The following is a 17,391-nucleotide window of genomic DNA, read 5'->3' on the forward strand; positions in this document are numbered from 1 at the left end:
ACGTAGCCTGTATAAAATGCACCTGTCTGTATATTCAGGGACTTACACTACATGGACCTTCTGTATAGTCTTGCCTGCAGTGTCCCTTACGGAAGACACAGGTCAAAGTTGTAATGAATTGAAAGGAGACTTGTTACCAAAGCTGCTGGACACAGATAGACCCTGTGGTTCTGTCTGGCTCTGTAGCTCCTTGAATGACTAACACAACCTGTGCTGACCAGTGTCACCTCACAGGGTCTACTAAATCCCAGAGGGGACAAAGCAGTCATGGGAGGAACTGCTAGTGCACTATATCACTCATTGCTAATGAAAAAAAAATACTTGTTTCCTTCACTAGCCAAAAGGACTGGTGCTGTAATCAGGTCCTGGTGTCAGGAAGCAGCACTGATAAGACAGATGGCTATTCCATGGGATCTCTACATTTCTAGTGCCTATGTGCCCGAAAATCCAGGGAAGCCTACAGGAACCTTGAAAGAGTGAGACATATGGGAAAATCAGTAGGCAACTGCTTAGGGGATTTCTGCTGTGGTCAGTCACCAATCCTGAACTGCTTGCTCATTCAGGTTTCTGTTTCCATGCAACTGTGGGTCCCCAATGCCTATCAGAAGCCTTTGGGTCATTTCCTGTAAATCACTGCTGTAGCCAGAGCCAAGAAGTCTGGAACCTCAAGTCACCCACCACACTCTGACCAGTGGAGACAAAGACAGTACTTGTGAGGAGGAAATGACGCCATAAGTGGCTGAGCGGCCTGGGCTGAAGGGAAGAAATGAGCAGGGACCAATTAGGTGAAGACAGTCAATCACACATTTTCTTAGCTTGCTAATGCAATCTAGGAAACTGCTGCAAAGGATGACTGGGTTTCTGTAATTGCCTTTTCCTTGACTAGGGAAAGAGGCAGTTTCAAGGTCAACCAGCTGAGGGCTGTTGTCATACTGCGTACACATCTGGGCTATTTTTCCATAAGAGAAACAGGGAGACCTTAATCTTCACTACTAACAATCTTCTGGGCCTTGTTGGTCACCCTCCAAACATAGATCAGCCACTTACCTCTTTAAGGATTCTAGGCAGCATAATCCAGAAATTATTTCCTGTGCTAAGAAATACAGGTAGTTTCACAGGTAGTTTCCATCCAGCCCTTAGAGGAGGAGGAGTTTATTACAATGCTACAGGGCTTCCTGTTCCAGGCTTGGCTGTGGGAACACACACTGCTTGTCTTGATTTCCCTCTCACACGAGTGTCACAACACTGCAGCTCTACTGACTTCAGTGCAGTTACTCCTGATTTACCCCAGTGTGAGAGGAGAATCGACCCAGCATGCATTCCGGTGCCCAGTTCCGCTCGCTGATAACGTTAATTTTAGAGTCTGTCCATCAACTTTAGCAGCAAGGAGCACCTCCATTGGGCTATGTCTGCTTGCTGGACTCTTCATTTGGGTTGCTTGGGGCATTGCATCCTAGGCCCTACCTAGATCAAGCCTCCCAGCGTTAGCAGAGCTCAGTTGCGTTGTTATGCAGACTCACACCACGGCTAACAAGAGAATTACACCAGTGCCCTCTGCTGTCCAGAGATCTGCACTGCACTAGGCAACAATGGAGAAGCCTTGAGTTTTTCAATGTGTGGGCTGATTGGGTAATTAAAGAGCTGGACTTGCCACTGCACTCTGGTCATCTAGAGCTGTTTTTACAGCCGCCTAGTCAGGGATGGTCTCTCATTGAGCCTGAATTCATTAACCGAATAACTGAAGTCTTATTGTAAAAAGCCTGTCAGCCAATTAAAACAAGGCAGCTATTGAAAGGCAGCTGCCCCTTATTTGCTGGGTGCAGCATTCAGAAAGTTCAGAGGGTGGAAAGTTCTTCCTGCAGGGTACAAACTGTGAGAAGTGGTTTTAAAAATGCCCAGATTCTAATTCAAATTGGAATTCTTTATGCCACTGGCAGCCATCTTGATGGAAAAGAATGCCAGTGCAAACATTGGTTAGGCCTCATGTGGAAGACTTTTCAGACAGGCCTCCCTCCTGCTTTGTCATTCCTACTCTGTCCTATACCCTGGAGTCCCAGTTGCCAGGCCCCAGCTGCAGTCATTTACACTAGTGTAAAGTGATTGCTGAGCAAGTGTAACATGCACTCATAGATTCATAGCATGTGAGACCCAGAAGAGACCATTAGATCAGCTAATCTGACTTCCTGCATAACACAGGGCACAGGCTGTCCTTCAGTTACCCTTTCCCTGGGCCCGATAATTTGTGTTGGAGGTGTAAAAGATAGGCAGCTGAGAATCAGTCCCAGAGGGTACAAACTGGGGATGGTGTCAACTCACTTTTCTGAGACACAAACTGTAGTAAAGTGGTCGTGATAGAGTTAACTGGGTTACCTAGAGTATTGTGGGATGGAGCCACGCTCCACTCATGTTTAGAGCAGATCTAATTCCTAGAGAATATCTCGGTTGGAGGCTGCCCCTGGTTTCCATGGCAGTCTGGCTTAGTGGAAGGCTTGCAGGTTTCGTGAATCCCCAATTTATCAGCCTTGTAGAGTGTATATTAATGGACACTGGGCAGTGAGGTGGATCATGAATGGTATGCATCCGTTGGACTGGGGGAGGGGAGGTGGGCATGGGGTTGTATAGTAAGGCTGAAGCAATTTGTTCTTTTGTCAATCGGAGATGAGGGAGGAGTGGTGTATGTGTGTGGGGCAAAGGGAAAGGAGCTGTCATCAGTTCAGAAGGCACTGGAAGAATTTCCAGAGCTTTTTGCTGCCAACAGGGAGCACCCTTTTCCCCATGTCCAGCTGGGGAGAGGAGCACACGCAAGGCCTGCGTCCCATGTTGTGGTGACAAGGCTTATTTATTATGACAAGGAGGAAGTTGTACACAGAGCTGGATCGACCCCGTGAGAGCACATGGACCCTACGCTTTTGTGCACTCCCCTCCTGTTCCTAATGCTTTTTACCCTGGCTCTGCTATCAGCGGGTTAGAGGCTCCCACTGGTGCTACCATCTCTTTTTAAAGCCAGCCTTGGCTCTCCTCAGCCAGCCTTTCTCTCACCCACAGCCTGCCTCGTCACCTTCACACAACTAGCACGCAGCTACAAACCCTCCCGTAGGAGCTGCAGCAGGTAAACAGGCACCTGAGGATCCTATATGTCTACGTAGCTTTCATCACAGCTCCCCCACACCGGCTGGCCTCTCCAAAACAGTGCCCCTAAAACTGCTGTACCCTCAGCCTCATGAGCTTGTTGGCTAAGATAGACCTGCTTGTACAGCCAACCTCCTTATGCACTTGACTAATTTCCATGGAAAGCACATTATGGTCTCTTCTGGGCCTTTCAGTTCCTTATAATATCAAGCCTTCTCTAATTTCTTTACTGCATCTTCTTCCTGGATGACAGGCTGAAGAAAATTGGGCACTTCAACCACTGCTCTGCCTTGACACAAGTTCCCACATACATCTCCCAGAGCATCTTCTAGAGATGGAAGGATCCCCAGAAATAGGGCAGAGATACGTTGCACAGAAGGGCACTGCTACATGGGATGGGGACATCTTTTCTAATGTGTGTATCAACAGCAGCTTCCTACCACTGTCAAATGTCACATTCCACAGTTGGAAGAAAACCTGCGTATTCAAGCTGTTCACACATCAAAGTATTTCTCAGAAGGAGTAGGACAAGCAGATTTTACGGTTTGTAGGGTACGTAGCAAGATCTTAGGGAAGAGTAAGAGATCAGAATATAGGTTGTGAATCACCTTTAGAATCATAGAATCACAGAATATCAGGGTTGGAAGGGACCTCAGGAGGTCATCTAGTCCAACCCCCTGCTCAAAGCAGGACCAATCCCCAATTAAATCATCCCAGCCAGGGCTTTGTCAAGCCTGACCTTAAAAACTTCTAAGGAAGGAGATTCTACCACCTCCCTAGGTAATGCATTCCAGTGTTTCACCACCCTCCTAGTGAAGAAGTTTTTCCTAATATCCAACCTAAACCTCCCCCACTGCAACTTGAGACCATTACTCCTTGTCCTGTCCTCTTCTACCACTGAGAATAGTCTAGAACCATCCTCTCTGGAACCACCTCTCAGGTAGTTGAAAGCAGCTATCAAATCCCCCCTCATTCTTCTCTTCCGCAGACTAAACAATCCCAGTTCCCTCAGCTTCTTCTCATAAGTCATGTGTTCCAGACCCCTAATCATTTTTGTTGCCCTTCGCTGGACTCTCTCCAATTTATCCACATCCTTCTTGTAGTGTGGGGCCCAAAACTGGACACAGTACTCCAGATGAGGCATCACCAATGTCGAATAGAGGGGAACGATCACGTCCCTTGATCTGCTCGCTATGCCCCTACTTATACATCCCAAAATGCCATTGGCCTTCTTGGCAACAAGGGCACACTGCTGACTCATATCCAGCTTCTCGTCCACTGTCACCCCTAGGTCCTTTTCCGCAGAACTGCTGCCTAGCCATTCGGTCCCTAGTCTGTAGCTGTGCATTCGGTTCTTCCGTCCTAAGTGCAGGACCCTGCACTTATCCTTATTGAACCTCATCAGATTTCTTTTGGCCCAATCCTCCCTCTGTATCCTATCCCTGCCCTCCAGCGTATCAACCACTCCTCCCAGTTTAGTATCATCCGCAAATTTGCTGAGAGTGCAATCCACACCATCCTCCAGATCATTTATGGAGGATGGTGTGGACCTTTTCTTCAGGTCCCCCTGCTTGGGAGCCAATCATGTCATGACTTGCAATACCCCCCTGTCCTGGTGCTAGTTCTGAAAAAGTGGGCCATTAGCAAGCTTGCCCAACCTCAGGGTTTGGCCTATGACAGGGCCTTTGTGGAATTTCTCAGGCTCTAAATCCCTCTCTGGACTTTTGGTTCTGCAGCGGCTGTTGCTGCAAAGGCCATGGGTACTACAACAGTGAAAATAAGACTGAGGTCAGGATAGATGGTCTAATGGGTAAGGTAGTGGGCTGAGGAGGCATGGGTTCAATTTCTGGTTCTGTCATAAACTTCCTATGTAACCTTGGCCAAGTTACTCAATGTTGTGCCTCCGTTCCCCATCTGTAAAATGGGGCTAATGGCACTTGCTCACCCCCCAGGGTTATTGTTTGGAATAGACCAGAGAAATGGGTACTATCTGGGGAGGTCATAATGCAGGTACCACAAAGGTCAGAGTTCATTTTAAGTGTGTGTGTGTGTGTGTGTGTGTGTGTATGTTATATAAAACATACCAAAAACTATATTAAAATTAAGGTTCCAAATCAAGCAGCTGAAAATTAGAAAATGCCAGTACTACAGTTGCCTGTGGTACTGTGGAAAAACATCCTCAGGGGACTGGCTGGGTCAGGAACATGATTAATGGCAGTCTTTACCACTTTAAATCCAGCTCAGAGAGTGGCCAAAAGTTGTTGGCTGCTTTTTCCCCCGTAGACAGTGGATATAGCAGGGGATTGGGAGTTGGATCAGATCTTGTGGGTACTATTCCAGTTTTGCCACTAACACGATGGATGATCTTGTCAAGTAATTTCTTCTTTCCATTCCTCAATTTCTCCATCTGTAAAATGGGGATAATGATACTTTTAAACCTCACAGAGGTGGCTGTGAGAATTAATGTCTGTAAAATGCTTTGAGATTTTCAAAATGATTGAGGAGGGAAAAATTCCCTCTATCGCTCATGCCACAATCCACTACTTCAAGATTAGCCTCCATCTGAAACACCCATTTAAAGACCATTGTGCAAATGTTCTCAGTACAGCAAAACATGCCTGGCCCTCAGGATCTGGAGAACAGGAACACCAGCACCTTCAAAGGATCTCAAACCCCATTACCCCACACCCTCCAAACCTCACTATCACTGGGTTGAGGAAACATCTGTCACAGTTTAGGGCATGATTCCCCCTCCATGGTCTAGCAAGGGTACCCAAGCTAGGCTCCTGCCTTCACAGCCATCAGTCTCTTTGGTGGAGACCTGCATCTCTCTCCCTTCTGATTAGGGTTTTTCCAGGCTGCACAGTTCCCTGTCCATGCTGTGACGTTCCCAGCAAGCCAGACAGCATAAACTGGCCTTTGTCTCTGCTGTGTTTTCTCCTCTGAGGCTATGAACAATTGTCCACCATTATAAATTATCACACAACTCTTTCTAAGCAAGCACATTTATTCTTAAGGTGAAAGCATTACAGAGAAAACATATTAAAACAATAAAAGAATTTACACACATGCTAGCAAGCTTACCAGAGATCACCACAACTCCAACAAGAGCTCTGGTAAGTGATCAGTCCTTCACACCCACAGAGGGGTTCTTCTGTGATTACAATTTCATAACAGCTTTTGCTCAGAGCAAGAACACACATGAATAAGTCAGTATGTCCTTTATACAACTTGGGTCTTTGATATTCAGATTCCAGGAACTGGTAATCAGCAGACAATGGTTCTCTCCTCGGGGCGTAGCTGCAAATGGTTGGGTCCAGAGGTGGAAACTTACATTCACCTTCCCCCAGGTATTTCCTAGAAAACACACTTAACTTTTGTTTATCCAAAAAGTTCCTTGTTGTTTAAAACAGTCATTTGAAGCTGAATTCATTCCCAAGGTTTGCATTGACCATGTTTTCCCCTCAAAGAAGTTACATCCAATCCCACAATAATAAATAAACTTTGCATTCAGTACAATGGACTCCAAAGATACTTAAACTTGGTTCAATAAGGTTTTTCAAGGATATTGCAGGAAATTGCTCAAACTGTCACAACATCCCCTGAGAACACCATGCACTTGGAAAAAACTCAAAAACCATGCACTGGAAGGAAGCCCACTGCTTGACTGGTAACACAATTAATGGAGAAGAAGAAAATAAGAACCTGAAACTCCTGATGCTGAATGCAAAGTCACCCATCAACAGAACCAGCACCATCCAAGATCTCCTTTTGGATGAGCCTTGCTGGCATCACTGGGACATGGTTCAATGCCACCTGCAACCCTACACTAGGATAGCTAGTCCCTACAGGACACTCCATATGTCAAAAACTAAGACAGACCCCAGAATGCACCAGGAACAGCAAAGAAGAAGTACAACAACAGTCCTGTTGCCCTCCAGCCTAGGGTGCAGAAGACGTTCCAGTCTGGAAACAGAAACACTTGAGTGCATCTATATGGTCTGTAAGGCAAAGGACAAGAAGAAACTAGGACTCCTAGTAGGGTACAGGCCTCCAGTTGGAAACCCTGTCAACTTACTGGAGGAACTTGCAGAGCTCTTGATCAGCAGAGTACTGGAATCCCCCAGATTCCTTGTCCTCAGTGATCTCATCCTCCACATAGACAGGGCTACTGATACAACTGTATTTTATCTCACGGCTTATGTGAGATTCTGCTAGGCAGTCTCTGGATCCACACATGCAACCGCACATACGCTGGACATTATCTTCAGCCTAGGACTGGATATTGGAGAGGTCACCAACATACCACTCTCTTGTCTCATCACTGCCTCCTCCAAGCAGAGATCAGAGCCTTCCCTCCTTCCTGCCAGGACAGTGAGCAACCAAAGCTGGTCCACCCGCTCCTGCCCCCAAAGACTCATGAAGTACCTTGGTTTTCATCTCACCCTAGAAGAACAAGACACCCAACTACAAGGCTAAGGTGCCAATGAGTTAGTACAGCAATACAATCGCCTGCTGTCCACTACCACTGGCCACAAGCCATCCACTCCCTCCAACAATGACTGAATGGCCATGGACACAGGTAAAATCTCCATGCTCATACTGATGGATCTCTCTGCAGCTTCGATACAGCGTACAACAAGGAATAGACAGATTATTTTACCTCGATATTTGGCACTGGTATGATCTCTGCTGGAATACTGTGTGCAGTTCTGGTGCCCAGAATTCAAGAAGGATATTGATAAATTGGAGAGGGTTCAGAGAAGAGCCACAAAAATGATTAAAGGATTTTTTTTAAAGGAAGCCTTATGGAGATAAGCTAAATAGATGGAGCTCTTTGAGTCTAACAAAGAGAGGGTTAATGGGTGACTTGATTACATTTAATAAATATCTAAATGGGGAACAAATATTTAATAATGGGCTCTTTAATCTAGCAAACAAAGTGACTGGAAGTTGAAGCTAGACAAATTCAGACTGGAAATAAGGCTTATTATTTTAACAGTGAGAGTAATTAGAACAATTAACCAAGGGTTGTGGTGGATCCTCCATCATTGACAATTTGTAAATCATTTAAAGACTGGATGTTTTTCTAAAAGATCTGCTCTAGGAATTATTGTGGGGAAGTTCTATGGCCTGTGTTTAGACAGGAGATCAGACTAGGTGATCCTTCTGGACTTCGAATCTATTACTCTAGGTACTGCTACAAACACCTATGTGACATAACAGGGGTAGGTGGCTCAGCACTAGAATAGCTCCAACAGAACTCAGAGTAAAGATGAATAGCTGCTTCTCCTTTACAATATCTACATGAGTCCACTGGGAGAGATGTGAGATGCCATGGGCTTGGCTGCGAACAGCATGCCAATGCCATTAAGCTGCATATCTCATTCTCTACTGATGCTACTAGAATGTCTACAGGAAATGAGCTATTGGCTAAAGACCAACTGGCTCATCTGAACCCATGCAAGACTGAAGAGATGCTGACTGGAAGGGAAAACACTTTGACAAGCTTGTCAATACCTTGTCTCCACCTTTTGCCGAAGGCACACAGCCCCCATTCATCAAAGTGGCATGAAGCCTCTGGGTCTTGTTTGACTCCTCACTAAGTTTGGCTGATCAGGTAGCACCAGTATCTAAAAATGCCTTGTCCCTCTTACAGCTAGCTGGGAAACATCATCCCTTTTTGTACAAGGACCTGGACACACTGATCCCTGTGTTTGTCATCTCCAGCCTGTATTTCTGACACTCATTGTACCGGAAGCTGAATCTGAAGACGGTGTGCTAGCACCAGTCGGTTCAGAATGCAGCTGCCCGCCCTCTCCATGTCTCAGGCCTCAGTGAGCACACCAGGGCTGTGCCAAAACCCCACCCCTGGCACCCAGTCATTTCCCAAAGCCACTGTATGGCCTTGGTCCTAATTTTCAAAGCAATTAATTGATCAAGCCCCAGGTGCATCAAAGATTGAATTCCAGTCTATGAGCTACCCCCAACAGCTCTGCTCCTTTTGAGAACTGCATTGTCCCAGAGCCCAGAATGAAGCATATGAGAACTGGGGACACAGCATCTGGCTATGGAACAGCATGGGGGAAGCTCGCTGGCTGCTCTCCATGCTGCACTTTTTCTATGGATAGGGTCCTTTAGCCTGAACCAGGGCTGCCAGGCTGCCCTCTTGCACAAGCGCTACAGTCACTTCAAAAAAAAAAAAAAGAGAGAGAGAGAGAGAGAGCAAAGTACTTTAGATACACCCACCCACAGATATATGCTGCAGCAGGTTCATTCAGCACGGCTATGTGGCTGTGTGTGCCATGGGCGGGGGAGCCTGTTCTGTGACAACACAGTACATTGAGCTAATACCCATCCCTTGGCATCTGCAGCCCTTGCCAGTTGATGTATATTTTTATAGTACTTTCAGATCTACTGAATGAAGCTCCATGAACCTCCAGTCTGATTCCCTCAGTGAGGTGGTTCAGTATCATTATGCCTGTTCTATGTGGGGTGCAAACTGTACTTGAACCTTCAGACCATGCTCTGGGGTCATGCTTGACCATGCTTGAACCTTGGTCATGCTCTGTGGGATAAATGCTTCCTCGGCATAAGTGCACTGAAAGCAGCAGTGTTACAGCCAGATGACAGTGGCCCATTCTGCAGCTGCACAAGGTTTCTGTTCCTCAATGCATCTTCTTACTTGAAAGATGCTCCCCTACCGCTTTCCAAGACAGTAAGCCACCAGGCTTCCCCTTCAAGTACCATATACAGCATCCCTGAAACAAGCGTCATTGCTGATTTTGCTGCTGCACCAACCGAGGAAGGTGCTACCTTCCCAGAGGCTGCAGTTGCCTATGGGAAATGGTGTGAGGGGAGACTCTCCATTGACAAGGGGGGCCCCTGCTGCCTGTAAAGCAATTCCCTGATGGGTGTGAATGGCTCAGTTCTGGCACCTGTTTCAGGGCAGAATGTGTTGGTTTGCCAAGGGCGAGCGAACATACTGACAACACAGAGCAGTAAATAGGAGTGAAAAAGCAACCTGCCAGCAATAGCTTAGCCAGTGCCCCTCAGCTGTCGGGTGTAGTGCCATATATGTGCATGTGGGAGGGATGGCAGTGGAGGGAATGAGGGGAGTCAGTTCTTCCCTTGCCCAAGGAAGCAGAGTGTTTGTAAATGTGGTTGTATCAGGGTTAACGCCACACATTCACAAAGAGTATCTCTCCGTTTTCCCCTCCCCTTCCCCTCTCCTGATCTCTCTGGAGAGATTCCCCTCAGCCAAAGTTGGAGGGTTTCCATGGCAACCAGGCAGCTGGTGTCTAGACACTGTGAGAGATGCCTTGCAATTGAGCTGCAATTCTAGGTATACCCCCCCACCTTTTCCTTTCCATTTACTGCACACGTGAATGTCCAACGGTGGAATGGAGTTTCCTTTCCACAGGCTGTGGGGTATGTGGGGAGAATCCCAAAGCCACCTTCTCCTCAGCTTGAGGAAACAAGAAGGCAGCTGCAGCAACAGAGACAGATCTGATTGTCCTCTGAGGATTTAGCTGGGTCAGAAAATGTGAAGCAGCGGACAATCTGGTCTGCTAGGACCAACAGCATTGTCCCTTTCTTCTACCTGCCCAGCTCAGAGTCTCGGCTGATATGGGGCTGAACACAACATGGAGAGGAGAATCAGGATTGGGAGACCCAAAGTGGAATGACTGTTAGTGATATGTGATTGATTGCTACCTTCCCTGAAGACCTGACCTTCCCCTTCCCTCCCCATCTCTGCCCTGGGACTCCCTCCCCCAGCATGCTCCATGACCTCCTTACCTGTGAAAGCTTCTAAGAACCAATTCAAGGAGCTGCAATTTTCTACTCCCCCATCCACTCCTTTCTGATGTCCTCCGGGCTATCTGGGCATCACTGCCATCTGCTGCTGCATGTGCCAGGGGATGGAGACCCCCTGGTGTGATCACTAAGGATGCTCTGAGCTCACTGGCTCTGTGATGTCACCAGGCTCCCTGCGTGGAGGGGAACTCACGATACTCCAGAGGGGAGCCTGAGCCAAGATGGAACTGCAGAGGACGCGGTGGAGAGCTACCAGCCCCACACACCTTTCCCCCTCATTTATAAGTGTGAAGTTACAAGAAAGGAATAGTATGAGTAAACAGGTAGTTTTTATACATCATCAAGAATTATACTTACATACATCTGTTTATAGGAAAGGACAGACACTTCCCCCCAAAAAGCTGCTTTATTGTTCCCTTTCAACTGAGAAGGTGCTGTGGGCCAGCATATCAGAGAATTGTGAAGCATAGCAGGAAACACTCCCCATGGAGAGAGACCCATGATAGATTCTGTTTCCACTCTCTCCAGTATTCAACGGGCCTGCAAAGGTCACTTAGTGAAGCAGACTGGTCCTTCAAAGGGATAGTGGTTTCCATGGAGCTCTTAACCTGCTACGTGATGTATGAGGCGTTTCAGTGGAGGGGGACTGGGCCAAGGATGCATTTTAGACAGAGATGGGGAACGGAGAATGGTATCTGCAGTGGCTCTGAGCCTGAAATGGGTTCCATTTCAACAGTCTCAGACTTACCATACTCTGCCTGGAATCAGCTTCTGAGTGGCTGGATCGATGATGGATGGATTTGGATAGATGGATCCAAGCTGAGAAGTTCAGCTCTGGATCCAAACATCATCACAGCTTGGAGTGGCTGAGATCCTGGGTTTTGACTGGGGCCCATCTCTAATCCAGAGCTTCCAAAATTCTGAAAAAATATAATTTAAATTGAGCTGCCTCTGGGGTGGAACATGGCTGCCGATAGCAGTGCAGTACGACCCTGAACAACACTTGAGAGCAGTGAAGGACTCCGGGAGGGGGGAAGGTAGACCACCATTGTGGTTCCCTGAGGCTGGGGCCATAGCAGAGGTAAAGGTGAATGCAGGCTGTTTGCATGTGGAATACTGTAATATAAGGAATGAGACAATAGTTTCTGAGCGAGGAGCATGAGCAGTAATTCTGAAAACCGTGGAAAAGCGACTAAGGCAAAATCCCTGAGTCGGCTGTATTGAACTCAAAAGTGTTTGTGTAACTTCTTTTCTCTTGGTGTTGTCTGTGACAATTTAAAGATCTGTAAGATAACAGAAAGGAAAAACAAAACAAAACCAAAGCCACCAGCCACAAAAAAATGAGCATTGGAGAGGTTACTACTACTATGGTCACGTGTAGAGCTCTGCTCCAATTTAATTAATCTTGGCAAGTCAAATGGAGCTGGGCAGGTCCCAAGAGGCAACGTTTACCCAGAAATCCACTCAACCTAATTTCACTAATGTAGGGCAGTGGAGGGACTTGGAGCGGGGCCTGCAAGCTCAGCCATTAGAATGTGGCGTAGGCGAAAGCAGCTGGAAGTGCCACCATCCAATGAAACTGCTGCCTGCCTGCCTAGCTCAGCTTTCTAGCAACTGTAGCTGCCTATGTTCAAGGCGCTCACTTGCCAGTGGGGTTCTCAGACACAGTTCTCACCCCTTCCAGGAGATAAATGGAGCACTGAAAGGCAGGAGATTTTTCTGAGTTCATTTCAGCAGGGCTCCGTAATTCAGTTCCATGCCTTATGCTACCTAGCACAAAACCTGGAGGGTCTAATCCAGAGAGGCGATGAGCACTTACCACTGCCAGCTGAATTTAATAGGGATGTAGGTTCTCAGCCCCTCTCAGAATCAGGCCCAAAGTCCACACCAGGAGGGCTCAGAAATATACTTTAGCTTCAATCTACCAAACAACTCCATAGTTTAATACCGGTGCAAATGCACAGTGTCAATTTAATGCCTCATGCGAGGGCTCTGAGGTGGCCCGGTGGGTTTCTGAACCAGGTTTTCTCCTCCAAAATCCAGGATTAAAATGAGAGTGGTTGCATCTCAGCTGAATCTTGAGTCTGACATTTGTCCCTATCCCAGAATCACCACACATATGGGAATAATTCAAAAAGGCCACTCCTTCTTTGTCCTCCCTTGCTTTATTTTTTTGCATATTCCAAGCCCCTTCAGCTTCATGTCACTGCCATTCCTGTTTCTTCTCAATCTCCTGGTGACTCCTATTCCATGTTCTGACATACCCCAGCGCCTCTCCTCTCATTTTCTGGGTTCTGGGGCTCCATTTGCTGTCTGTACATAGCCAGCCTCTCCTGCTCCAGCTGATGGCCTCTCCTGCCACATCTCTAGCTATCTGAGCTTCTCCTGCTCTAGCTCCATGTATCTCAGACTCACCAGCCTGTTTCCAAATAAACCAATGCCTCTTCCTTGTTCCAACTCCACCCACAAAAATGGAGAGGTGGGGTTATGGGAGAAGGTCTCACAATGTCAATGCACTGAATCTTAGCAAACCTGGCAGGAGCAGGTGCGGCAGCTTCTGCGAGGGTGGAAAGTTGGCCATCCAAAAGAAGCTGCATCTGGTGCATTTCAATTTTGAAAAAGAGAAGGAAAATGTTGGCTGAATGGGCCTGATTCTCCCTTACCTTGCATCTTGTATCACTATTTATGCCTATACAATGAGAGTACAACATGGGTGTCAAATACCACCGCCTGTGTTGCTGACAGGCAAATTACACATCCATGCTGCACCAATGTAAAGGACAACCCAAGGTGCAAGGGAGTGGAAAATTAGGCCCAATCTCAAGAAAAGCCTTCTGACAAGTGACAGCTAATAGAGAACTGTCTAGTGGTCTCCTAAGGAAAGGGGTGGAAGCTCCTTTGTGTGGGACATTTAAAGGTAGACTGGAGAATCCCTGGAGAATACATGCCCAGGAACAAGCTTGCACTAGCGAGAGAGGCTATTTTACATACTTTTAGGAGTCAGATCCTAAGCTGGTATAAATTAGTACTGAAATCAATGGAGCTACATCAAATTACAGCAGCTGAGGATCTGTCCCTAGGTCTTTTCCAGCTTTGATGTCTATCTAGGATTCTGTGATGTTGCATTTCTGTGCTTTGAACCTGTTTTGCACACAATTGTATATCCTTGTGCTGTCACCTGTGATTGAACCTCATTGCTGACCAGTAGGTTCTGATTTTTCACTGTCCTCAAATTCAGTGAGACACTGCCACAGCTGTTAAGCAAAAAACACATCCCAGCAGCTGGGGCACATGTGCTCAGAACACTTCCCCTCCCAGATGCTCCCTGCTCACATCCAAGCAAGAGAGAGACAGATAACTGAATTTTGCTTGCTAATACTCTTCATGGAGCAGGTTTCTCATTTATTTATGTGAATTCAGTGTTGGTAAAAGGTACCTGGTACTGCGCTGGTGACTGAAGCCTTGATCCCCTTGTCCAGCTGAGCTGTGCTTGGTGCAGGGCCCGAGTGGGTGACAAAGGTGGCTTTATGTCACTTTTGTGGCTTCCTGATTCCAGACTGGGCCAGGTCAGTCCCAGCCTAAGTTAGAGCAGTCATGAGGCCAGGCTGTCAATAAAGTCCCTATGGCTCTGCCTATGACCCTGATACTGGGTGAAGTGAAGTGGGGATAGTGTTGAGCCACCACCCAAGTTCCATGCCACCTGAGGATTCCCCTATGCCAGGAGTATGCCAGGAGTGAGATCTGCCAGCTTTTCAGCCCCTTTGTCCCACTAGAGCAGGGGTGGGAAAACTACGGCCCACGGGCTGGATCTGGCCTGCCAGGTGTTTTAAGCCAGCCCTCGAGCTCCCACTGGGGAGCAGGGTCTGGGGCTTGCCCAGCTCTGGTACTCCAGCCAGGGCGCAGGGTTGGGGGCCGCTCCACGCGACTCCTGGAAGCTGAGGCATGGCCCTCCTCTGGCTCCTATGTGCTCTAATGGCCCCTTACGGCGCTCCAATGGGAGCTGCAAGGGCGGTGTCTGTGGATGGGGCAGCGCGCAGAGCTGCCAGGCCGCGTCTCCGCATAGGAGCCGGAAAAGGGACATGCTGCTGCTTCCGGGTGGTGCTTGAGGCAAGCGCCACCCGGAGCCTGCACCCCTGAGCCTCTCTCTGTTCCCCTACCCCCTGCCCCAGCCCTGATCCCCGTCCTGCCCTCTGAACCCCTTGGTCCCAGCCCAAAGCACTCTCCTATACCCCAAACTCCTCATCCCCAGCCCCACCCCAGAGCCTGCACCCCCAGCCAGAGCCCTCACCCCACCCCACATCCCACTCTCCCACCCCAGAGCCCGCACCCCCAACCAGAGCCCTCACCCCCTCCTGCACCCGAACCCCAATTTTGTGAGTATTCTTGCCCCGCCATACAATTTATATTCCCAGATGTGGCCCTCGTGTCAGAAAGTTTGCCCACCCCTGCACTAGAGCAATGCAAAGGGGCCATAGTGTGGCAGAACATTGTGCCCTGAAGCTTTCTGTTTATCCACTGAGCAAGATCAGCACAAGGCAGCATTAGTGTGAGCTTCCATGCACTGCTCTGAGCCTGCCAGTACCCCACATTTAGAGCCTGGTATTGCATTTCTTGACCACGCAAAACTGGTCAATGAAGCCCATAGGTGTTTTAAGTGACCCCTAAGGCTTCAGGACCAGGGCCTTAATTGCTAAGGTAAGTAGAGAAGTGTTATGGCCTAGCGGACTGAGCATGGGGATTGACACGAATTCTAAACCTGGCTCTGATACTGTGCAGCCTGGACTAGTCATGTGAACCATTCCATGCCTCAGTTTCCCCATCTCTGTAAAACTGAGTTAATTTTTACTTACCTCTCTGGGGAATTGATTAAGTTAATGTTGGCACAGCACTATATAAGTTTTCACTGTACATAAGTCCAATGCAGAACAAAATTCTAGGGGTAGTTATGTTGTTTGAACTGGTTCACCCACCCCTAGCTTTGAGTGTGTGTGTACGCACGCATGCTTCATTCACCCATCCTGTGTATGCTTGTAAGAAAATCTGTAGACGGCTTTGTTTCAGGAGGCTCAGATAAGCCCTTGCAGAGTCTACACCGCTAGCAGATAAAGATATTCTTGTGGCTAAAACTCACCCCTAGGTGTTAGCAATCCTGGGTTCTATTTCCCTTTCCCATTGTGTGACCATGGGAAAATCACATCTTTACTTTGTGCTGCTGTTTCTCCATCATAAAACCCTCAGGTAGCCAGCACTAGAGATGAGTGTGTGTGCGGGGGGACGGACGGACCCCACCAACATAATATTGTTGTAGCTGCAAGAAAGTTTAGTAAAACCATTAAGATCACTTGACCTGTTTGGGCTCCCCAACACTGCGTGCATCCCATTTAAATCAGCAGCCTATTTCACTCCCTGTTAATGGTTGCAGTTGTACTAATTAATGCAAGAGAGGCCTTGCGAAGCTGTTGGATTTTGTTGCTTAGGAGCAGGAGAAAGCAAACATGTATGTGCTTCTGCTGGCTGGAAGTCTGCAGCCCCAGGGACTTAGGCAGGGTTACTGGGCCAAGGTGCTGCCCAGCAGATATTTTTGGGGGGAACTATTACAGTAGGAACTCATTGTGACACCTGGGTTGGGGGTCCAAGCAACATAAGTGCAATAAAAGCACTTAATTGGCACACGAGGCAGGGGGTTTGCACACATTTTAAAAGGCATCCTTAGGGACATAGGGTTAGGGAAGGTATTTAAAAGAGCTAGGTTAAGGGGTCTTGGCTGTTTGCCAAGGTTGGTAGTAAAAGCATGTCTGCCATCTGACGGCACTGAATAGCTTAGCAAAACTGTCCAATTCCTATGACTATCCACATGCCAAGAGGCATCCTCATTGATGCTCGGCAAGGAGTCCTAGTCCAGTGCAAGAACTGAATGGGCTACATGTGACCAAACTCCCCTTCACAGGATAGTCACTGCATTTCAGTGCTGAGGCACATCAGTGGGGCCAGAGGCAGGAGAGGAGAGGGTTTGCCCTGCCACTGCCCTTTCTGTGCTTCTTGCACTGCTAAACCAAGCACTTTAGCTTGCAGCGGTGTCAATTCACTACCTTTCACCAGCATTACACTGATATGAATGTTTTTAAAGAAACATAACCAACCCTATACACACTGAGGGACAGTCCTGAAGTCAACCATTAGGACAAGTGGTCCTGATTCTCCGCTCCATTGTGTCTTGTGTGGTCAGTTACCGCTGTGCAAAGCAGACCAGATTCTCCAGTGCATTACGGCAGCTTTGTGTCACAAACCACAAAAATGCAGAGTTGGCTTTATAGCCCCAGTGAGCCCCTAGGCTCAGACAAGATGCCTGGGTTTCAGGGATGCTTTAGCAACAGTTCAGTCAGGTCCCATACTGCAGGTGAATGGGCTGGATGACCCAAAAGAGGGTCCATTCCAACTCAAATC

The 17,391-nt window shown here is 47.8% G+C and overlaps 1 protein-coding gene across 1 annotated transcript in view; it reads left to right on the forward strand.

Annotated features, from left to right (window-relative positions):
- Positions 1 to 17,391, forward strand: part of GAP43 (growth associated protein 43) — an 80,851-nt gene that overhangs the window by 61,778 nt on the left and 1,682 nt on the right. The window lies entirely within an intron of this gene.

Source organism: Lepidochelys kempii, chromosome 1, assembly GCF_965140285.1.
Source record: "Lepidochelys kempii isolate rLepKem1 chromosome 1, rLepKem1.hap1, whole genome shotgun sequence".
NCBI classification, from domain to species: Eukaryota; Metazoa; Chordata; order Testudines; family Cheloniidae; genus Lepidochelys; species Lepidochelys kempii.